We start from the raw sequence: 24,036 nt of genomic DNA, 5'->3' as shown, positions 1-24,036 counted from the left end.
TATGTGTATGTGTGGTGGTGGTGGTGGTGTTTCTGTTTTACCCCACTGTTCCAGGACTCATTCCAAATCTTAGGGTCACTTGAAGCAGTGGAGTTTCATGCAGGTATTGAGTCCCAGTGATAACCTTGGTGGCAAAACAATAAAAAAATAAAATAAAATAAAATAATCATACTGCTCTAGGTTCCTAGCCCATTATAGGAAGCCTTGTTGGCTGGACCTGAGAGAGAAGAGATGAGATGACCTGGATGAGAAAAGATGGGGGAGTGGGCAAGGAGAAGGGGTGTCCATTCACTCAGAGAGAGGATGGGATGCAGTTGGAGACCCAAGTGAGCCCCTGATAAATATATCTCTTGGGACTGAGAATAACTAAACACCACCAAACAGCTTTCACACAGCTTCTGAATACACCTCTTCCTTGTGGAAGGTGACACTGTGATGGCATCCTTGCTGTGGCCAGGCTCTCTTGGGGACGTTGAAGAGGTGATGGGTTTAGGACACACATTTAACTCCTATACCTGATGAGTGATGAGGTGCTTGTGGTGGTGCTTGGAGCAGGATGCTGATCAGACCACCAGGAAACCAGTCACTGGAATGTGCTGGAACTTGCTAGAATGTGCAGGAGTCTGGAGAAGAGTCTTTGGATTTCCTGGGTGTGGGGGTGGGGGAATTAATGAGTCTAGAGCAGTCTCGGGGCCCAGCAGGAAGCCATTCTCAGATTGGGTTATGGGAGGAGCTATTTTTAGTATAAGGTCATTTCAAAACCCCTGAGCAGCTCTGGAGAAACTGACAGGAAATCTCGCTGTGTCTGGGACCACTATCTAGCTTTCCCTCTCCAGGGCTGGGAGACACCAGGCACTTTGCTGGGTGACCACTGGTCCTGACCTCACAGTGCTATGAGGGCCCAGGGAGCATGGGGTCAAACTGAGTGTGTGTTGGGTTCTGGTGGCTGCTGTAACAAGTGCCCCCAAAGTATTGGTGGAGCAACACAGGCCTAGTTTCTTCTCACCATGAACTCAAAGTCCAAAACGAGTCTGCTGGGGCCAAAGCCAAGGTGTTGGCAGGAAACTCTAGGTAAGAATGGTTCTCTGTGTCTTTTTCAGATTCTGCCCCAGATTCTTGGAATCCTAACCTACCAGCTGATTTATCACTCTAGCAACTGAAAAACAGAACATCTCTGTATCTTCAAGGTGAGTTTATTAAAGAATCAGACTGAGGACTGGAGCCCAGGGGCACTTGAACCTGGGAACAGTCCTCACATTGTTCTGGGAGAACTAGTTCAAAGACTGGGACTTGTGTGGAGACTGTACATGCTGTGTGTATGGAGGGAAGTTGCATGAATGGCTAAGGAGATTCTGGAACCTAATGGTACTCAGTGCTATTCACAGCTCAGTGCTATTTGCCATTCTGCATTGAGGCAGCCATGACAGTTGCTTCATTGTAATGATCTACGCACTCCACAGCTTGTCCTTCTGGCAACTGGGATGGACATCATGGCTCTGTCTCTGCGTATCCTTGATGGCTGAGGAAGGTCCTGTCTCAGGCCCATGTCTCCCTGCTCCTTCACTGAGGCAGGACGTTTGGGGTGGGCACAGCCTGTTCCCTTGTGTATGTCCAAGGAAGATGATGGTATGGTGGTTGACTTTTTTTTTCAATTCACTTCTCCTCCTCCTCCTCCTCCTCCTCCTCCTCTTCCTCCTCTTCCTCCTCCTCCTCCTCCTCCTCCTTCCTCTTCCTCTTCCTCTTCTTCTACTCCTCCTCCTCTTTTTTTTTTTTTTTTTTTTTTTTAACAACTTCAGCCTCTTGATTCTCTGCCTTCTCACCTCCCACTTCCCCTTCTGCATCCAGTCTTCGGAGGCCTGTGATCTCATGCAGAGCTAGCTTGGATAATCCAGGATAATCTCCCCCTTTTGAGATTTTTGCAGAAGGCTCTGGGACTTATGATGTGGATTGATTTAGGGGCGTAGCACATTTCTACCTGTCATCAATGGAACGCACTAGGCCCCCACTTATACTGCCCCCCCCCAGGTAGACCAGACCCACAGCATGTCTGCTGTGAGTATTGAGCCCAGAGGTGCAGCTGTTGTGTCCTGTCTCTCTGGGGAGACATGGCCTACATGATTGAGACCTGGGGCTTAGAGAGACACTCCTCCATTCTCTCTCTTTTAAAAAATAATTTATTTATTCATGAGAAAAATAGAGGAGAGAGAGAGAGAAAGAAAGAACCAGACATCACTCTGGTACATGTGCTGCTTGGGACTGAACTCAGGACCTTATGGTTGAGAATCCAATGCCCCACTTACTGTGCCACCTCCCTGACCACCTGCTCCATGCTCTCTGTCTCTAGTGTTGTCCACTTTATTTTCAAGCATCCCTTTCGCTATTGGAATGACACTGACACTTGGAAATGCTCTCTGCACTGACATTGTAATGGGTCTATCTGATGGAAAGGTCTAGGTCACGGAGAAGGAGAAGGAGTGGTACCTCCGATACAAAGATGAGGGAGGGACAGCGACTTAGCACTTGAGCAGACATGAAGGGCAGGGACAAATAAGGCCTGGCATGTGGCCCCACCTGAATTAGAACTCACAGGTGCTCCTGATAATACCACTCTGCAATCCCATCTGCAATTGGGGGCAACAATGGAGCCAGTTAGGAGATGCCTTCTGGTATCACACCAGGGGCCTCGAAGCCTTCTCCATCTCCTGAATCTCCTTCTATGTACCCATATCCCTCCCCCCCACTCTTTACCGCTAATTGAATTGTATGTGTGTGCTGTTGCAATGCAACCCCCCTCACCCCCGTAAAATCAGATTGTGATTATATGCGATCGGCTGTAGTCATAAAGTGAAACCTGCTCACATAAGAGGCCCTTAGCGCTCATGCTGCAGTCTGCTCCTCCATGCTGGTGGAGGCTGTTGGCAGCCCAGGCAGCAAACCATTCTCTGTGTCCTCCCGGCACCCTCGGTGGGATACTTGAGTGGTAGTCTCCTCACGTGGGCTGTTATGAGAACTTGGACTGAGGTGTATACCCTGAGGTTGGGTATTAGAATTATCCTCAGCTGGACTGAGGATAAACCCCAGGGAGTTACTGTAGATGCTGTGTAAGAGCCTGGCAAGGGGCTGGGTGGGGGCACACCTGGTAGACCTGCACATATTACCATGCACACAGACCTGGGTTCAAGCCCCCCGTCTCCACTTGCAGGGGGAAAAAGCTTCACAGTGCAGTGGAATAGTGCTGTAAGTGTCTCTCCTCTTTCCCTTACTCCTCATTCTCTCTCTCTCTCTCTCTCTCACACACACACACACACTCACTATTACTCTCCATCTTTCTCTGTGTCTTTCACCTTTTATCAATAGAAAAGTAAAAAGGTCCCTGGTCTCTGGGAGGTGGGAGGGTGGGATACAGAACTTAGGTGATGGGCGTGGTGTGGATCTGTGCTCTGTGATCTTACAGTCTTGTAACCTACTATTAATAACAAAAAATAATAAAAATAGCAACTTGGGAGCAGTGGAATCAGCATGCAGGCATATAGCCCTAGTGATAGCTCGATGCCAAAACAAAATTTATTTATTTATTTATTCCCTTTTGTTGCCCTTGGGTTTTTTTTTTTTATTGTTGTAGCTATTATCGTTGCTGTTATTGATGTTGTCGGTGCTGGATAGGACAGAGAGAAATGGCGAGAGGAGGGGAAGACAGAAAGGGGGAGAGAAAGACAGACACCTGCAGACCTGCTTCACCGCTTGTGAAGCGACTCCCCTGCAGGTGGGGAGCTGGGGGCTGGAACTGGGATCCTTACACTGATCCTTGCGCTTTGTGCCACCTGTGCTTAACCTGCTGCGCTACCGCTTGACTCTCCCCCCCCCCCAAATTTTTTTAAAGCATGGCAAAATTTTGAGAATTTGGGGAGGAATTGGGCATTCCAGTAGGACAAGACTTTATATGCAGATAAGGGAAAGGGCAGAGTAGTGGCCAGGAAGATAGCTCAACTGGCAGAGTGAAGGACTGGTGTCTGAAGCTCCTGGTTTGAGACCTGGTGCTGAGTGAAGACAGAGAAATGGGTTTTTAAAGATGCAGGCTTGTGGACTGGTCAGAGCTTGTGGGACAGAGGAGGCTTGGGCAAGAGTTTCTTCTGGTTTTCCCATGCTCCTCTCTCTGTCTTTGAATCTAATAACCTTCGGCATCACCTAGCGTCTGGTGTCTAGCACTGGCCTTGCACCTAATAGGTGTTAATGAAAAGTCTGGTGAGTCAGACCACTCTTGGTGAGCCACTGGACCCTGGAAGTTCTAGGTTTCAGATTGTCCATCTGTACAATAGAGGAAAAAGAATATAAAAGGGTTAGTCTAAGACACCCCCAGCTCAGTTTCTTCTAGTGGGATGTAGAATCTGACTACTGGGGGCTGGTGGTGGGACACTTGGTTAAGCACACTTGTTACCATGTGCAAGGCAAGGACCCAGGTTTGAGCCCCTGGTCCCCACCTGTAGGGGGAAAGCTTCATGAATAAGGAAGCAGGGCTGCAGGCATCTCTTTCTCTCTCTTGCTCTGTCTCTCCCTTCCCCTCTCAATTTCTCTCTGTCCTATCAAACATAAGAAAAATAAAGCAAAAAAAAAAAAAGATTTATTTAAAAAGAGTCTGATATTCTTTTTTTTTTTTTTTCTTGAGGTAGATAGACCGACAGACTACCTTTAACGCAGTGGGGGCCAGGGTCACACACATAGCAAAGCAATACACCATCCAGATGAGCTACGCCACCTCTTTTCATGGAGAGCATTTCCCTGGGGGTGGTGGTGGCGGCAGTGCAGGGAGGAACTGGGAGGAACTAGAACTAGAAGGCTGAGTATCTCATCCACTTCCGAGATGTTTGCGTCTGTAGCTGTCTCTCCTATTTATTATGCACTAGAGACTGTCCTCAGTCCTGATAGTGGAACCTTATTACATCTTCACAGTAATCCCATGGAAACAAGGCACTACCAGCAGCCCCATTCTTCAGAGGAGAAAACAAGCACAAAGTCAGGTGACTTGCCCAAGGTCACACAGTCAGGCTATGGTAGAGCTAGCATTCAGCTCTTCTGACATCGAAACTGGTCCTGACTCTGCCTGACTCCATTCCTTCCCCTCTCTCCCTCCCTCCCCCTCTCTCTTTCCCCTCCTTTCTGTTCTTTCCTTCCTTCTATCTATCTATCTATCTATCTATCTATCTATCTTTCTTTCTTTCTTTCTTTCTTTCTCCCTTCTTCCCTCCCTCTTTTCTTTCTCTTTATCTCATTTCCTTTCTTTCTCAGAGCACCACTGTCCTCTGGCCATTGATGGAGTGAGGGGTGAAACCTGGACTTGTTGCACACAAGTCCTGTGTGTGGCCCCAGTGCTGTCTCCCTGGTCCATTAGTTTTTAAAGCCCCACAAACATCTCTCCCTTACCTCCTCCCCTCCCCCTCCCTCCCCCTTTCCCTTCCCCTCTCTCCCCCTCTCCCTTCCCCTCTCTCTCCCTCTCCCTCCCTCTCTCTTTTTGTCTGTCTTCTGGGGGGACACATTCTCTTAAATAAGCACAATTCGGTTTTCAAAAACCAGGAGACTCAACATGACTATAACATTTGATTTAATTTTACTTTATGACTAGAGTTGCCTCTGGGACTCGGTTACTATACAACTCCACTACTGTTTGCCAGTGGCTATTTTTTATAGAGGGTGAGAGACAGACAGAGGAGTGGAGAGAAAAAGAGAGAAAGTGAGGAAGGGGTGGGGAGATACCTGCAGCCCTGCTCCACTCCTCATGGAGCTTCCTCTCCGCAAGAGGTGATGGGGGCTTGAGTTGAACTTGTTTATCCAAACCCACAGCCCCTTTTCAAATGTCACCAGCTGCCCAGTCCTGTCTCCATAGAGTCATGCTTTCATCCAGAGTAGCTCCTTAGTCCTCTGCTCTTTTTTAATGTCTTCCACATGTTCAGGAAGGTTATTTTGGCGGTGATAAGAGTCAGACTGTGTCCTTCTGGCAGGAAGGATACAGGAGAGGTTACGGGCCCTCCCCGATGTGTCCCCTCAGGAGGGAGGCACCTGCTCCCAGTGTCCCTGTTCCTGCTGACGCTGACTTTGTTCCATTCTGGTTTACAAGGTCAATAGGTTGACCAGAAGGAGGACAGATACACAGATGGGCTCTAAGAAACAAAGCAAAAGACCTTGTAGAGCGAGTCTGCAGTGGACCACAGTCTATTGCAGCAGATCTGGGGACTCAGAGGGGGAGGGAGGGGACTAAGGGGAGGCTGGGACCCAAGTCCCCTGAGTGGATGGAGCAGGATGAGGTCTGGTGGAGGGGAGACGGGCTGACCGCTCTTGGATGACTGTGGACCAAGTCCCCTGAGTGGATGGAGCAGGATGAGGCCTGGTGGAGGGGAGACGGACTGACCGCTCTTGGATGACTGTGGACCAATACCTTCGTAACAGTAACAACCCTGTAAGTCAATTACCCCCTCACCCCAAAAAAAACCCCAATCCAGCAGGTTGCTCCACAGGGAGGTGACACTTCCCTCCTTTGCAAGTCATAGCAAGTTCTGGGGACTGTGCAAATACCTCGCTACTCAGTGAGCTTTCCCTTCTCCGAAGGTTTTCTAATTCAGCCATTCGTTTTCCCTTTTTTCTTTCTTCTTTCCTTCCTCCCTTTCTTGAATAGAGACAGAAATTGAAAGCAGGGGGGAGATAGAGAAGGAGTCATGGAGGCACCTGCAGCCCTGCTTCACACCTTGTGAAGCTTCCCCCCTGTGGGTGGGGACCAGGGGCTGGAAACTGGGTCCTTTCACATAGTAACATGTGCACTCAACCAGATGTGCCACCCCCACCACCCCGACACACTTTTGCGTTACTTCCTCAGCCTTCTGCCATGAGGAAGGCATCTCAGGCCCCGCTGGTTTGCTTCTTCATGTGCTTTCATTCCCATAGGCTTGAGGGCCCACCAGGGTCTCTGTGTGAGTCCACTCCTCTCCGTTTCCCATCTGCAGTAGTTTTGCTAGGTGAACTGCCATGTTCTCATTTTTGTTCCCAGAATGAATTTACTGCCTTTTCTGGTATTTGAAAAGCCAAAGACCTCCACACTTTGGAAATACTCTTCTTCTCTTCCCTTCCTTCCTTTCTCCTTCTTCCTTCCATCCTCCCTGCCTCCCTCCCTCACCCTTCCTTCCATCCTTCCATCCATCCTTCCTTCCTTCCTCCCTTCCTTCCTTCCCTCCCCCTCCCTATTTCTTTCTTTCTTTCTTTCTTTCTTTCTTTCTTTCTTTCTTTCTTTCTTTCCTTTTTCCTCCCTTTCTTACATTCTTCCTTCAGTTCCCTTTCCTTCCTTCCTTCCTTCCTTCCTACCCTTCTCCCCTTCTCTTTCTCTCTTTCTTCTTCTTTTTTGTTATTGCTGGGGCTTCACTGCTCTTAGTGTGTGTACACACACAGAGAGAAACACACGCACACACACACACACACACACACACACACACACACAGAGAGAGAGTCCAGGTGAGATATTTTGCTACACCCCTCTTTCCTGCTTTCTATGCTTCCTTCTGTCCTTTACTTTCTTTTATTTTTTCCTTTCTCTCCTGTTCCTCTCTCCTTGACAAAGCAGCACTATAGACCTCCCACTCGGGTTCATCCAAGAACAAGACAGACACCCAGCTGCTAAGCACCATGTGGAAAAAAAGCCATTAAACCCTTTCACAAGTCAGTGTCAGATTGTAAACTGCCAAGAGCTCCCACTCAAGTGAGGAAGTCTAGGTGCAGAGGGCCAGAGGGCGGGTCTGGAACTCAGGTCCCACTCCTGTCCTCCCTCACTTAGGCCAGGCCCTGGAGGCAAATTAGAAACCTCCCTGCCAGCTCTGTCCAGCTCACAGTGAATTAGCTGCTCTTCTTGGAGAGGAGAAATGGCTGTGTGTCCTAAGGAAACCACTAGCCGCCTTCTTCTCAAAGCAGTGAGTCAACCCCAGTAGAATGGGGACTTGTGTCCCCGCCCCATGTGAAGCAGGGGCCATGGGGCCGTTAGGACCAAGGAGGCTCTGTTCTCTCTCTGCTCTGCTGTTCTGCCTCTGTTTGCCTCACTCTCTCCCCCCAACTTTATATTCCTGCCTTCTTCTGTCATTCTCCCTTCCTTTCCTTCTTTCCCTCCCTCCTTCCTTCCTTTCTTTCATTTTCTTTTCCTTTTATTTTTCTTTTCATTGCCACTAGGGTTATTGCTGGGGCTTGGTGTCAGCACTATGAATCCACCACTCCTGATGTCCAGTATTTTCTTTTTTCCAGTATTTTTATTTCGTAGGACAGAAAGAAATAGAAAGGGGTGGGAGATAGAGAAGGAGAGAGAAAGAGAGGCACCTGCAGCACTGCTTCATCACTCCTGAAGTCCCCTCTGCAGGTGGGGAGCGTGGACTTGAACCTTGCACATGGTGCTGTGTGCACTCAACTGGGCGCTTGCATTTGTTTTCAAGGGCATTCAAGGCCAGGCTTTTTTTTTTTGCCTTTGTCTTCAGTTCATTTGCTCACCACCCCCAGCACCACCCACTGGCAGCAGCAATGTCTCTTTCATCAGGGCTCTGGAGTGTGGGCAGAGGGCTCAGCGGGCCAGGCGCTGAGCTGGGAATCAACATGCCTGCATGCTTCCCATGACTCTGCACTCTAGTCACTTAGTCACCTTAGAGACAGGGCATTGCTCTTTTCCGAGCTGCAGCTTTTCCATCTCTGAAGAGAGGCAGCTGGACTGAACGCTCTTTCAGTGCCCTTCCTCCCCCCAGTCGCAGGCCCCACTCTGGAGCAGCTACAGGCTTTATTTCCTCCTGAAAAGGGCCATTTCTGAGCTGACAATTGCTTCGTCGATGGCCTGCCTCTGAAGTGAAGCGGCTCACACATCTTTTCCTGATAGAAATCAGCCATTTGCCAGCGCCGCATCCAGCGACGCAAAGCTATACGGCCATTAATTAAATCAGTAAATAAATGATTGTCATACAAATCCCATTAGCGGGCATGAAAAGGGGAGATTAGATCTTTTAGGGGTGAACTCAAAATTAATGTGCGGTGTTGTTTGAAGAAAGGCTTCGTCTTTCTCCCTCAACTGGATTTAACAGTGTGTTTGTAGTGAATGCTATTGGAGAGCACTGTTTTAACAACCCCAGTTCACTGTGGGCAGGGCCAGCGTCCAGAGTTCTCTGCTTTCCCTACAGGAGTCTCACCCCAGAGTCCAGATGTCTGTATCTGCAGGAGAGTCTCCCAGTGGGATGCTTAGTAATGAATTCTTGTCTGGCCGCTGTTGAGGTAGTTGTGCATGCAGAGTGGTTTTTCAAGGAAGGAGGCCTCCTTTCTCCTTCACACTACAGGTGAAGGAGGGACTTTGCAGGTAGAGCGTGTTCTCTTAGCACCATGGAGAGCTACCCTCCCATTACCCTCTGTTGTCAGCCTTCTTTGGAATGTGCCCACACCAAGGAACCAAAGACCAAGGCGCTTCACAATTGCATCGCCAACTTCGTTTTTGGTTCCTTAGAAGTAGACTCCATGTTAGGGGTTCCCAGTGTAGCTGTTGTATTCGGGAGTTCATCTCAGGAGATGCTGGCAGTGGGGATGTGGAAAAGGAAGAGAAGGGAACCACAGGTGGGTGAGCCACCAAGCCAAGTGTGACTGTGGGCAACAGGTGCTTCTTCCCCCTGGACCACTCTGGGAGCCACTGCGGAGCATGTGCCTTGGTTGATCTCCCTCTGGGGGAAGGGAGCTTGGGTATCTATCTGCCTACTGTGTCATCACTCATTGAAGGTTTCTCCCTGGGGATATTAGTTCCCTGATACTTTTCCACTCTGTGAGCAAGAGTAGAGGAGGGTGTGCCACCTGGGAAAAGTTCAAGAAGAGATAGATAGGCAGGAAACCCGAGCAGATGCTCTGATTCCCAATACCCAGCTTTCCTTCTCTTTCTTAATTATACATTTTAATTGAAGTGACATGGATTTGTAGCACTATATAAGTTCCAGGTGTCCAGCATTACAGTCAAGCATGTGTATATACTACGGCAGGGCCACCACGAGAGTTTAGCTTTCTTCCAGCACAACCTTCCTTCCCCTAGTAAGTGTTCTGACATTCTTCTCATATCTTCCCATTTAGTCACCGAGACAGCTATGTCTCAACTGCTCCATGATTTAGGAGTGAGGATACGGCGTTTAGTACAGTGTTTAGAACTAAACCCCTCACCTTGATGTGACCGCCTGGCCGTGGTTATGGGTTCCAGGGGTGCACATGTGTGCAGTTCAGGCTCCCACTCTTTTGTCAGTCTTCTCTCCCCCCAGGTCTGGGGTGTGGGGAACAAAGAACTCAGCCAGGAGAGTTGGGGGATAGGGATCCTTTTGAGACCACTAAGGAGAGTAAGCTAGAGAATGACATCAGCATCACAGTAGGCCGGGATAAGAAGCCAAATGTGAACCTGGTCTCACCATAGCACCACTGAGTCCTGGCATCCCTGACCCAGACTTCCTCCGGCTGTTTGGGCCAAGGAACCATTTTGTTGCTTATGCTACTTTGAGTTATGTCACTCGTTTCTTACAATTGCACACTTTCAATGTGATTCAAGTGAGAATATTTTTTGGATCCCAGTTCAAGCCTCGGCTGCTCCCCACCTGCAGGGGGCTCACCTCACAAGTGGTGAAGCAGGTTTGCTTTCTATGCTTTTCTCCCTCTATCTCCTCCACCCCTCTCAGTTTCTCTCTGTCCTATCCAACAACACCACAAAAATGGCCACCAGGAGCAGTGGATTCGTAGTGTTGGCACCAAGATCCCAGTGATAAACCCTGGAGGCAAAAAAAAAAATGCCCTCTTTGGGGAAAGGGTGTGGGATTATGGATAATTTTTTATGCTGCATGAGGGAATGAACTGAGGGCCTTTATATGTGCTGTGCTACTGAGTTGTCTCACTGTTCACTCTTTAAAATATATTTTTTCAAGAGAAGAGAGACATTAAAGCACTGGCCCATCATTCATGTAGTTCCCTCTGTTGTCCACAGTGTTTTCATATGGCATTAGGGGTAGAACCCACTACCTCAGACACAGTAAGGGGTGTGATCAACCACCTGCAAGGGGGACGGAGCTTCACAAGCAGGGGAGCAGTGCTGCAGCTGTCTCTCTTTATCTCTTCCTCTCTGTTTCTCTCAGTCTCTATTCAAAATAAAATAAAATATTAAAGAAAGGAGGTGAGCTCCACTTACTAAGAGATCTATTGGCTCCAGGGGGTAATTTTTAATGCCCAATTTCCATATATTACACAATGAACACAAATGTCTTTTATAATCAGAAGAAAATGGCCAAGTCTTTCTATTTTAAAAACACAAATAAGGTTGAGTTCTCTCAGCCTTTTAAACTGTCAAACGACCCATTGATGTCTCTCCTTTTCCAGAATACAAAATGTGATTTCAGCCTCCCTCATAAATGGTGTGGCAGCAAAAACCTTTTCCTTAACCTTAATTTCTTTCTCATTACTGAAGGAAGACATGTCTCTAGCAGGAAATTCAATTACAGGAACACATTACTTAGTTTCTACAGCTTCCATTCTCCATCATTTTGCTCCTGAAATCAAAATGTGTATTTCTAACTTGCCTGTGCATCTGCTTAGTTCATGTTTATTTTCCATGTGTATGGAAATTTTTATCGCTGGCAAATGACTATTTTTTTAAATGTTTATTTATTTATTCCCTTTTGTTGTCCTTGTTGTCTTATTGTTGTAGATATTATTGTTGTTGTTGTTGATGTCATCATTGTTGGGTAGGACAGAGAGAAATGGAGAGCGGAGGGGAAGACAGAGAGGGGGAGAAAAAGATAGACACCTGCAGACCTGCTTCACCGCCTGTGAAGTGACTCCCCTGCAGATGGGGAGCCAGGGGCTCAAACCAGGATCCTCACACTGGTAAATGACTTTTTTGACTTAACCCTTCAGCAAAATACAACATGCTGCATTATTTGAGAAAGTAATTTTTAATTTAAAATGCAATTTGAAAAAAATGCTTCTTAAAAATTAAAGAAACAGAATATATACCTTGATTATTTTTCCCTTTGTGGAGTTATAACTTACATCATATAAAACACACAGACTGGGGCTGGGAGGTGGCATGCCTAGTAGAGCACACACATCACAGTGTGCAAGGTCTCAGGTTCAAGCCCCTGACCCCCACTTGCAGGGGAAAGCTTCATAGGCAGTGGAGCAGGGTTGCAGGGGTCTCTGTCTCTGTCTCTCTCTCTCTTCTCTCTCACTCTCCCCCCTCCTTCCCTTTCAATTTCTCTCTACCTATCCAAAATTAAAAAAAGAAACACACACACACACACACACACACACCTTAGAGCATATAGTACTTAATAAACTCTCCTGCGACATGCCTCTTCCATTTTGGCTTCTGTCCTGGCCACCTTTTCCCATCCATTCCAGCTGTTTGGTAGCTTGCACCGTTCTCTGATCATCTGTTCCCCCAGCCACCCTGCTGACGGATGTCTGGGTTGTGTCCAATTCCTTTCTGCTCACGTCCACAGTGCGGCGAATACCCTTGCACATCTATCTGGGTGCCCTTGTGGGAGGCTCTCTCACAGGTGGATTGTTATTGATGTGCAAGCTCCATCGCTGCCCCATGACTCATGTACAGTGTTCCACAGATGTAATCTCTGTTCTCTGAAGGACACAGCTGGCGAGCTCTATCCTGCTCATGTCCACCCTGATGAAGGACCCCAGCTTTCTCATCCCCCCTTCCCGGAGGTTTGACAATCTGGACACAGCTGGCTTGGTGCCCTCAGACCCAGCTGAAGTCTCCTGTGCTGGATCAAGGGGACACTTCAGTCTTGCATGCTTTCATGGAGTGCCAGTTCTGTGCTGTGCTCTGGGTACTATGGTGGTGGATGCCCTTTTAGGTGCCATATTTGCAGATATTCTCACCACTTCTGGTTGGAAGGGGGAAGGTTTTTCCTTGATGGAGAACGAGCTCTCTCATATCTGGCTCAACCCAGAGAGAAGTATGGCTCTTCACTGACCCAGAAAGGTCCTGGAACGTGCGACCTTACTAAACACCTATCAGAACTTGTGGTTGCAGCAAAGAATAGTGGAAAGAGTGCAAATTGGGCGCTAGAGGAGTCTGCATTTGGATCACACCTCTTACTGGCTTCAAAACGACTCTGCCTTGCTGCCCATGTCCTACGTCACAGGACCTGGGAGCCGGTGCTTTCTGTGCAAGAAAGGACTTTGCAGATGTTGTTAAGATAAAGATTTTGAGGTGGGAAGGTTATCCTGGATTTGAGGGGGACACCAGGGCTCCCTTATGCATGGGAGGCAGGTGGGTCTGAGCTAGTAGTCGACAAGGTGATGGGGCAGAGGTCATGTCAATGTAGGGCAGCTGTGTGGGGTGAGGAGCCAAGGAATGCAGCTCCCAGAAACTGGGAAAGGTAAGAAGAGGATGCCTCCTCTCCCAGAGCTTACACAGGAATAAGATGGCCCATACCACAGATAGGTACTCCGCCTCTCGGATGGTTTAAAAAATGATTGGCGGCAGTGTAGCAGGTCAAGCGCACGTGGTGCAAAGCACAAGGACTGGTGTAAGGATCCCGGTTCGAGACATCGGCTGCTTCACAGGTGGTGAAGCAGGTCTGCAGGTGTCTATCTATCTCTCCCCCTCTCTGTCTTCCCCTCCTCTCTCTATTTCTCTCTGTCCTATCCAACAACGAATGACATCAACAACAACAACAATAATAACCACAACAAGGCTACAACAACAAGGGCAACAACAACAACAAAAAAATGACTGGAGGTCAAACATTTAAAGCGTGTCTGCCTTAGTACCCAGAGCATACTAGATTCCAAGCAGACAAAAATAAGATTATCATTATTATTTAAGTATATATCTACTTTTATTTTTTACAAAAGGGAAAGAAGATGGGAGTAGGGCAAGATCACCGCTCAGCTCTGGTGTGAGCATTGCCAGAGATGGATCCTGGGACTTTGTACATCGAGTCTTCTGTTCTTCTACTGAGATACTTTACTTACTTACTTACTTACTTACTTACTTACTTACTTACTTACTTACTTTGGATAGAGACAGAGAGATATTGAGAGGGTAAGAAGAGAGAGAGAGGGAGAGAGAAAGACACCTGCAGCCCTGCTCTACTGCTTGTGAAGCTTCTTCCTTGTAAGTGGGGGCCAGGGACTTGAACCTGGATCTTTGTACACTGTGACATGCATGCTCTACCAGGTGCACCACCTCCTGACCCCATTTAAATTTTATTTCTATTTTAATGAGTTAGATAGACAGACATACCCCATCCCCCTCTCCCTCCCCATTACCCCCTCCCTCCCCCTCCCCCCCTCCCTCCCCCTCTCCCAGGCCTGGAATAAAGCTGTGAATGAGAGAGGCCTGGCCTCTGCCTCCAGCAGCTAAGTGGTTCCCTACTCAGGCAGCCCTCAGGAACATTGGGAAGCTTTGTAAAATGACTGGTGCCTGCCAACCCCCACCCCAGATGTTGATATAATTAGTGTGGAGTGTGGATCTAGGAGTGTGTATATTTAAAAGATCTCAGGTGATTGATTGTGGAAGCAGGGCTAAGAATAGCCACTAAACAAAATGAAAATTAAAAACAAGCAAAATGAATAACCAGTCTAGTAAGAGGAAACAGATTGAAATAAGAAACCACAGTACTGGTAACTATACTCAGGCTGAGCACACCAAAGGGAAAGCAGAGAGAGATGTCTTATAATACTAAGAAAAGCTTGGTTTTCTTGAAGTAACAAAATTCTTTTCCCCTCTCTGCTATTCAGAATCCTAAGACTAAATGTCTCTCCCTTTTTACTCTGGGAGCTGGGAAACTTAGTGCCAAATTGGAATCTCCACTGGGAGGGTTATCTCCTTAAATGACAGAGGATTTAGTGGGGGTTGTATTGTTATATGGAAAACTGAGAAATGTTATGCATGTACAAACTATTATATTTACTGTCAAATGTAAAACATTAATTCCCCAATAAAGAAATTAAGAAGAAAATTACTATGGTGTGTGTGTGTGTGTGTGTGTGTGTGTGTTCTTCCCTTTGAATTGATTTCTATCCTTGATTTTTTTTTTAATTTTCATTTAGTGCTTTTTTTTTTTTGCCAGTGATTCCCAGTCTCTACTTCTACTTGACATTGATACATGCTTTGTGTTCTTATAAAGTGTCTCAAGTATTCTATAATGTGTGAAGACTAAATTAGCAATAGCAATTAAGCTAGAAAAGTATCTCAAAGTGATCCAGGTGGTGGCACACCTGGTTAAGCACATAAAGTACAAAGTGAAAGGATTTACACATACACCTGGGTTCGAGCCCCCACCTCCTACTTGCAGGGGAGATACTTCATAGTGAAGCAGGTATACAGGTGTCTATCTTTCTGTCTTCTTTCTACCTCCCCATCTCTCTCAATTTCTCTTTCCTGTTCAATAAAATGGAAAAAATGGCCTGGAGGAGCAGTGGATTCATAGTGCTGGCACCATGCCCTAGCAATAACCCTGGAGGAAAGAGAGAGAGGAGAGGAGAGGAGAGGAGAGGAGAGGAGAGGAGAGGAGAGGAGAGGAGAGGAGAGGAGAGGAGAGGAGAGGAGAGGAAGAAAGGAATCTCAAACTCTTGGAGTTTGCACAGTGGTTTCTGCACCAGAAGTCAGAGCTGAACAGTGTTTTGGTATTTTGGAGGGAGATACTTTTCATACAACCACATCCTAGCCGTGAACCTCACAGCAGGTGAAATGTTCATTACCTATGTCTTTATTTATTTATTTTTTGTTTTATTTTAACTTTATTAGTGACAATATTGATTTACAAAATTGTAAGATAACAGGGGTACAGTTCTGCACCATTCCCACCCCCAGGGTTCTGTTTCCCCATTCCCTCCATTGGAAGCTACAGTAGTTCTCCCAAGGTCACAGACATGGGTTGACTATTATTTCTTTTTTTTTTAATTTTTTTTAATTTTATTTATTTATTCCCTTTTGTTGCCCTTGTTGTTTTATTATTGTAGTTATTATTGTTGTTGTCGTCGTTGTTGGATAGGACAGAGAGAAATGGAGAGAGGAGGGGAAGACAGAGGGGGAGAGAAAGATAGACACCTGCAGACCTGCTTCACCGCCTGTGAAGCGACTCCTCTTCAGGTGGGGAGCCGGGGTTCGAACCGGGATCCTTATGCTGGTCCTTGTGCTTAGCGCCACCTGTGCTTAACCCGCTGCGCTACAGCCCGACTCCCGACTATTATTTCTATAGCTATCTGTATATATATTTTCCCATGATCCTGTCTTCTCTTCTTTTCTAAGTCACACCTATACCTTATATACCTTATCACTACTTCCAAATTTCCTTCCTTTTTTCTTCTTCTCTCTCTGGGTCCTGATGGAACTGGCATTCAGAGCTCTCTGTTCATCTTCCCCCATCATTTCTCCACTGCTGGGAGTATGGACCAAATTTCTTTTTTGGGTGCAGAAGATGGGAGTTCTGGCTTCTGTAATTGCTCCTCTGTTGGACATGGGCATTGGCAGGTTGATCCATACTCCCAGGCTGTTTCTTTTCCTAGCTGCATTACCCATGACTTTGAACTTGACCTTGTGCCTTGTATGATTGGTAGATTGTTAGCTGAAAAGATGCAAGAGTTATCACGTGTCTAGTCTTTCTCCGTGACCCACCATGAGAGGAGATGTCACAGGCAGCAGTGGCCTCTGCAGCCTGGCCCTGGAGTGATAGCGTGGAACCCACTCCAATAGGACTTGAGGCCCTCAGCATGGAGGGGAGCCCCCAGCACCTGTTCTCTCCAGCCAGCTCTTTGATTCCTGAGAACAAGAAGGAGTGCTTAGTAACGATATCATTATTTGGATGAATCAAGATTTATTTAACTAGTGTTCTGAGGCCTGGGGAGGCATTATGATTCTGCAAAAGATTCTCATGCCTGAAGTTCTGAAGTTCCAGGTTCCATCACAGCACCACCAGACAAAGCTAAGCAGTGCTCTGATCTTGATCTCTTTGCCTCTCTTTGTATCTGTCTCTCATTAAGATAAATAAAATACCTAAAAAGAAAAAAAAAAAGCTAGTCTTGTATTCCAAGTCAGGTAGATTGCTCCCAGTATCAGGTTCTTTCAGTCTGCAGTGAATAACCTTGCACATACATCATTTTGCACAAGCGCAAACATCTCAGAAGGAGAAACTCCCAGGAAGGGAATTACTCTGTCAGAGATGATCTGCATTCATAATTTTGATAGATATTGTCAAATTAAACACCTTACAAATACTCTTGCCACAGTGCTTGAGAGCACCTGTTTACCTACAGCCTCCCCACTGTGTGTTAATAACCTTTGGGGTTTTTGCCAGCCTGACAGGGGAAATGGCATCTCAGTGTATCTTTAATTTGCATTTCTCTCTCTCTCTCTCTCTCTCTCATAAGAATGAGCGATCTTTCAAATGCTTAAGAGTCTATTGTTTTTTTCTTTTCTATGAACTATCTATCCATTACTCCCCTTTTCCTATTAGATCATGTTTTTCTTACTGATTTGCTAGTTACATATATGCTGAAGAAATGAATGAATGAACTAGGATAGATTGATTACTTTTATTTTTTTTTAATTAGTGCATTGCTTCCATCTGGTTTATGGTTGATGCTGTGGATTGAACCTGGGTCCTTGGAGTTTCAGGCATGAAAGTCTTTTGCACAACCACTATGCTGTTTTCCTTGCCCCTAAATAAGGCAGATTTAAAGACTGAGTAAAATAGTTTAATATCCAAAATAAATAAAACCTGCTGGAAGCAAGAATGTATTAGGCCTGACTGTAGTTACTTGTGTCTTTTTTTTTTTTTTTTTTTTGTCTCTAGGGTTGTCACTGGGGCTCAGTGCTGGCACTACAAATGCACTGTTCCTGGAGGCCATATTTTCTATTTTTATGGGGCAGGACAGAAAGAAATTGAGAGGGGAGGGGAAGACAGAGAAGGGGAACAAAAGACAGACACCTGCAGAATTGCTTCATGGCTTGTGAAGTGACCTTTCTACAGGTGAGGAGCTGGAGCTCGAACTGGAATCCTTGAGCAGGTTTTTGTGCTTTGTACTATGTGCACTTAACCCATTGTGCTACTGCCTGGCCCCATTTGTGTCCTAAATAGCACAAGCTGTTGTATGGCAACTCCTGGCGGGCAGTTCTGCAGGGGGTGAGGAGGCAGCAGGTGAGCTGGAGTACTCAGAGGCTCTCTGTCCTCAATGGGGATGCCCCAGGGAGAGAAGCAGATTGGACTTCTACACTCCCCAGGACTCGGGAAACCACTCCTTCTCTGAGTGGGTGGTCAGGAGTGGAGCTGTGTCATTTCGGCATTAGTGGAGTGGATGACAGGTTGACAATCTGTGTCAAGGTGTCAGGCCCCTGTGCCTACCAGCCTCGATTTCTGGCTAGCGTGAGTTTTGGCCACAGTTTGTACTTTTCCGTGGTCTCCATGCCAATGCCTATTGCCAGTGTCCTCCCTGCTGTGGCAGCTGCTCAATTCCTTAGGTCACCAGGGAGTCTCACTGACCAGCAGAAGTTGATGGTCAGCTCTTCCACCCCAGGTGGATGGCTCAGAGGGACAGCTTCTCCGTGACACTGAGCTCCCAGCCGCCCCGAATCATGCCAGCTCTGTGACACACCTCCTTTACTTTGTTTTTTCCTTCCTCCTTCACTCTCTCCTCTCTGGGATTGTACTTCCATATTGTGCCAAGACTTATACTGCTGCTACCTGGGCTTTGTTTTCTTGGTCTCTGGCAGGAGAGCAGGTAACTCATTCCCACCTGAAGGTGGAGCCATCTATAAATGGCCTATGGGGCACCTAGAAGCTAAAAGTCAAATGCCTTGTGGTATAACCGCGAGGCACTTTTAGCCCTCCGGTACTACTTACCGAGCGAGTGCTTCATGATAGCTCCAAGCTTTCAAGCTTTGCACACGTCTTGCCAGCTAATTCTCATGGCTTCTGCACAAAGTATTGCCACTCCATTTTTACCAAGGAAGGAGCTGACATTGGGTATTTAAGTTCATAAATGATGGAACTAGACTTTTAGCCCTGTTCTGATCAGCTCCAGATCAGAATTCCTGAGATTCCAAAGTCACACGAAATGCTGGGATGTAGTTGAGGACGATGCCTCAATGCATGCATTCACCTGCGTTTCTCTCTCTCTTATGCCATGGAGGCCCATGTTTAATGGAGGCAGAAGACAGCACTAATATTAAGACCCTCACAGATGGCCCATGTCTGTACTTTTCAAGTCCTTCTGCACTTGGTCCTCCCTACTGGTCATTAATGAACCTGACGGATAAGAAGCAGAGAAAGCAGAGCTCAGAGAGGTTAGGGGCTGGATGAAAGACACCCAGCTTGCTATTGCTGGGAAGAGATAGGCATCATTGTTCTTCCAGTCTCCCTTCTGGTTCTCAACTGAGTGTAGATGTGTGATCTTGTCATGGCCTTGGGGATGGTTTCAAAACAAGTCACAGGGAAACGTTCAACCAGACAAACTAGCATAGAGTTAAACTAAGTGGAAGATTTTTTTTTCATGGCCCCTTAAAAAGTCTTGAAAAAGTTCTGATCTCCACTGATCACTGTGTGTGTGACCTTTAGAAAGGTTCTGGGTAAAAGGAACCCAAACCAAGAGACCCCTCACAGAATGGGAGAAGATCTTTACATGCCACACATCAGACAAGAGTTTAATAACCAACATATATAAAGAGCTTGCCAAACTTAACAACAAGAAAACAAATAACCTCATCCAAAAATGGGGAGAGGACATGGACAGAATATTCACCACAGAAGAGATCCAAAAAGCTGAGAAACACATGAAAAAATGCTCCAACTCTTTGATTGTCAGAGAAATACAAATAAAGACAACAATGAGATGTCACTTCACTCCTGTGAGAATGTTATACATCAGAAAAGGTAGCAGTAACAAATGTTGGAGAGGTTGTGGGGTCAAAAGAACCTTCCTGCACTGTTGGTGGGAATGCAAATTGGTCCAACCTCTGTGGAGAACAGTCTGGAGAACTCTCAGAAGGCTAGAAATGGACCTACCCTATGATCCTGCAATTCCTCTCCTGGGAACCTATCCTAAGGAACCCAGCACACCCATCCAAAAAGATTTGTGTATACCTATGTTCATAGCAGCACAATTTGTAATAGCCAAAACCTGGAAGCAACCCAGGTGTCCAACAACAGATGAGTGGCTGAGCAAGCTGTGGTGTATATATACACAATGGAATACTACTCAGCTATAAAAATTAGCGACTTCACTGTTTTCATCCGATCTTGCATGGACCTTGAAAAATTCATGTGAAGTGAAATAAGTCAGAAACAGAAGGATGAATATGGGATGATCTCACTCTCAGGCAGAAGTTGAAAAACAAAATCAGAAGAGAAAACACATGTAGAACCTGGACTGGAGCTGGTGTATTGCACCAAAGTAAAAGACTCTGGGGTGGGTGGGGGAGAATACAGGTCCAAAAAGGATGAGGGAGGACCTAGTGGGGGTTGTATTGTTATGTGGAAAACTGAAAAATATTATGCATGTACAAACTATTGTATTTACTGTTGAATGTAAAACATTAATTCCCCAATAAAAAAATTTTAAAAAAAGAAAGAAAAGAAAGAGAGGCTCTGGGAATCTTCTGGTATACTAGTCCATACAGGACACACAACAGGCCACTCCTTGTTCTGCACCCCACTTGGAGGTTCAGTGTGTGTCAATTACCTTGCTGGTCTGAGCAGTACACGTCACCTGGTGCCTGGTGTGGATGGACCATAAGTCATCCCCCTGATCCTCTGTGGAGAGAACCATCAGGTTGTCTCCTACCTCCTGCTGTGCATTTGTAATTAGAGACTGTCACCTGATGGATGAGAGGCTGGGGAAGTGAAGGACTTGCCCATTTGTGGAGCACTCTGGAGGCAACCTGGGACTGGAACGTGGGTCTCTTGACCCCAGTGCACCTGCTCATGGTTTCTCCACAGAGCCACAGGGCTTCAGGGAGAGCTGGGTCATTGTGCTAAGACACACAAGACCAGCTTGGGGGAGGAGGGAACAGAGCCCCTGCTTCTGGGTGGCATCTCGCCCAGCCTTTCTCTTAATTCCCCGGCAGGGTCACAACCACTGCTCAGCTTCCCTGTGGCCCTGATGGCCCTCTCCCACACTGGGCAGGGCAGCTCAGCCCACCCCAGGGATGATGGCAGAGGAGTTGCTGGACCAGCCTGAGGGCCAGCCCAGAGCAGACTCTGTTTACAGAGGCCCATGTTTCCAGGTGCTGAGTCACCTCACACTGGCCCAGCTGGCCTGGGCCTAGGCAGCATGGACAGTCACAGCTCAGTGGTCACTGAAGCCCCACGCACTTCTGAAGCTGCCACACTGGAGAGGCTCTGAGCTGAACCTCCACATTTGATAAGGGGAACACGACCCCTCGACCCCTCGGGCTCCCAGTCAGTCTGTAGACTTAAAAATGCAGATATTCTATCGCCTCCCCCGTTACTTCTCTCTTGCAGTGATGACTGCTGTCAAATCAGTCAAAATCACTGAGAGACCCACATTGAAACCCCAGCTCTGTGGAGTGCTAGCTGTGCAACCTGGGTGACTCAAATAGCTTCTCTGAGCCTCAGTGTTCTTGTTTGTGAAATGGGGGTAACAGTTACCTTGCAGGGTGTAGGAGACAGATGTTTAGAGCAGTCTGTGATAAACCCACGTCACAGCAGCTGGCCTGTGGTAAGCATTCAGTAAGTCAGAGCAAATTAGGCTCTGTGAGCGATGTGCTGGGCACGGTAAGGTCATACTCAGCACAGTGCCATGTGATGTTGGTGCCTGTAAACCTTGTTTAAACAGAGGCTGGGGAACAGCATAATAGTTTAAGACAACAGACTCTCATGCTTAACTATCATAAGCCAGAGCTGAGCAGTGCTCTGGTAAAAACAAACAAACAAAACTAACAACCACTGCAACAAACATGTTTAAGGAAGACACAGAGGTGTGAAGTTATAATGAACAAATCTAAGCAACAGAACATTTGATCGTTTTCTTTTTTTATTGATTTAATAATGATCGACAAGACCATAGGATACGAGGGGTACAATTCCACACAATTTGCACCACCAGAGTTCCGTATCCCATCCCCTCCACTGGAAGTTTTCCTATTCTTTATCCCTGTGGGAGTATGGATCAAACTTTTTTATGGGTTGCAGAAAGTGGAAGGTCTGGCTTTTGTAACTGCTTCTCTGCTGGACATGGGCGTTGGCAGGTCAATCCATATCCCCAGCCTGTCTGTATCTTTTCCTTTTGAGGCCAGATCATTTTTGAAGATCTGCACTGGTTCAGCAGCCACTAGATGTGGCTCTGGGGACACATCCGTGCTTCCCACTTCAGGTGACTCACTCCTTAATGGAAAGACATGCAGGCATGCAGGCACGGCACGGTATGGCACGGTGTGAAAAGTGCTCATCTGGATTTAAAGTCATGTGGAAATCCGTATCAAGAAGCAGTTGAGTCTGCCAGGGGTTTCTGGGAGAATCTTCTGAAAGGAAACAGTCGTGGCCAGTATATGGCGCAAGTGACATCATTCTACATGGCGTCTGTGGCGGATAGTCATCAGTCTTGCCCCTGAGCACTGTGCTGACTTGAGCATGGGGTCCTGAGTTCGATCCCTGACCTCTCGTGTGCTGGAGCAATACTTGGACTCTCCCCCTCTCTCATTAGTGAACCAGTAAATCACTTTTTATTTTATTTTGTTTTATTATTTTTTAAAAATATCCTGCAAAGGGAAACAGATAATCAAAACTATGGACTTCATGGAAGAGAACTGAGCTAGGGGAGAGATGAGAGGGAACTTGGAAGCTCCTTGTGGCTCTGACAGGATGTGCTCTGTGGACTGAGACCACCTCCTGTTTTTGAACCTGGCTTTTGTGCACATGCTGCCTGCAGCCAGCGTCTGCCACAGCCAGGGCTCTGTGCTTTGCGGCTGAATAAATAAACGTTAGCGCTAACAATCAGTTATAATCAACTCCCTGGGACTTTTAATCCTGTTTTCCTCTCAAAGATGCCTCTTGCAGATTCTATCTCGATACCTCTCTGAACCCCTTTCTTCCTTCCAGCTTATCTCCACTGGGCACTGGTGAGAGAGGTAAATATCATCCTTATGGCATAATTACGGGAGTTGCTTTGGAAGAAGAGAATAGTTCCGTCTCACTTTGAAGTGAAACTTTTTCTTCTTTAAAAGGCCTCAGTACCACCACCACCACCGCCTCCCTCCCCTCTGAAATCCTCACAGTAATGAAATTAGTTTCTGAAAGCAGAAGCAGAAGCTAATTTGTGTATTGCTGTCAGCTGGGCAGGCTTTGAAATTAATTGTCTTGGCTAACTTCGTTGAGATCTAACCGTGTTACTTTTAGTGCATAAAGACATGATCTCCTCCTTGCTGGCTGGTGAGACTGCAAATCCTATCACATTCTCTCCTGGGTAGATGGCATTTTGGTTGGTTTCAAAAATGAAGGTGGAGAACTAAGTGGCAGTAGGAAGGGTTTTGAGTCTGGGCCAAGCTTGAGTTTTAGAATCAAAAAGCTGGTGAACCTTATAGTGTGGGTCAGGCTGTATATATATTTGAGCCCTTTGAAGGAAATGATTCTTAATTTTATAAATATTACAGAAGTAGGTCTTTATAAAAAAGTGAAAACTTACAGGTGAAGTCACTATTCTCTCTGAGAGTAACTTTCTCATGCTCCTAGAGTATACTATCATTTATTAGCTGTTTATATTCCCAGGTAATTTTCTGTGCATTTGAAACTTAACATACATGAATATGTCTTATATGCATGCAAAGTTTTTTTTTTTTTACATAACTGGACCATCTTGTAATGCGCATTATGCCTTGGATTTCTTCCCATGTCAGCACATGCATGCTTCTTCTGTTTGTGAGTCACTTCATGGGGTTTCTACTAGTCAGTTGGGGTTGCCAGAAGAAAGTATTGTAGGTTGGGTGGCTTATACAATAGACATTTACTGTCCATAGTCCTGGAGTCTGCAAAGTTCAAGATT

General features: G+C 46.5%; 1 protein-coding gene across 1 annotated transcript in view; it reads left to right on the top strand.

Annotated features, from left to right (window-relative positions):
• RPH3A (rabphilin 3A) overlaps nucleotides 1-24,036 on the top strand; it is a 159,108-nt gene that overhangs the window by 13,337 nt on the left and 121,735 nt on the right. Inside the window, exon 2 of the mRNA XM_060193055.1 lies at nucleotides 1,101-1,187. The gene's annotated coding sequence lies outside the window, so the exon portion shown is untranslated. The remainder of the gene's footprint in view (nucleotides 1-1,100; nucleotides 1,188-24,036) is intronic.

Source organism: Erinaceus europaeus, chromosome 6 (assembly GCF_950295315.1).
Source record: "Erinaceus europaeus chromosome 6, mEriEur2.1, whole genome shotgun sequence".
Taxonomy (NCBI): domain Eukaryota; kingdom Metazoa; phylum Chordata; class Mammalia; order Eulipotyphla; family Erinaceidae; genus Erinaceus; species Erinaceus europaeus.
This window is presented reverse-complemented; position numbering and strand designations above follow the sequence as displayed.